Source organism: Mustela erminea, chromosome 3, assembly GCF_009829155.1.
Source record: "Mustela erminea isolate mMusErm1 chromosome 3, mMusErm1.Pri, whole genome shotgun sequence".
Classification (NCBI taxonomy): domain Eukaryota; kingdom Metazoa; phylum Chordata; class Mammalia; order Carnivora; family Mustelidae; genus Mustela; species Mustela erminea.
The window spans coordinates 93,448,188-93,448,759 of NC_045616.1; positions in this window are offsets into that span (position 1 = coordinate 93,448,188).

Here is a 572-nt window from a genome sequence, read left to right on the forward strand (position 1 = left end):
GCAGAGAACAGAAATGTGGTTAGTAAGTCATTCTTCAAAACCGGATGACCAGCCCTTTAAGAATATGATTTAGTCTATTAAGTATGAATATATTTTGTGACATTTCCACTAAAGGCAAAAGTTTACTTTTAAAGAAAGATTAGTGGCTTAGGGCTTCCTCTCCAAAAGTTAAATACCGGGGGCGCCTGGGTGGCTTGGTAGGTTAAGTCTCTGCCTTCGGCTCAGCTCATGATCTCAGGGTCCTGGGATCAAGCCCCACATTGGGCTCTCTGTTCAGCTGAGAGCCTGCTTCCCCCTCTCTCTCTTCCTGCCTCTCTGCCTACTTGTGATCGCTCTCTCTCTCTGTCAAATAAATAAATAAAATCATTAAAAAAAAAAAGTGAAATACCCTTCCAAAGTCGGGGGAACACAGTGACAACTTGGCCGTCTCTGTGTAAATGAACAGGAAGTATAACCACATGGTGGAGAGGAAGTTCACGAATGGCTCCTCCACTCCCCCCACCTCCCACTTTGGCAAGCCAAAGTCCACCCACACCTGTGTACACACACACATATATGCAATTCAGCATTTA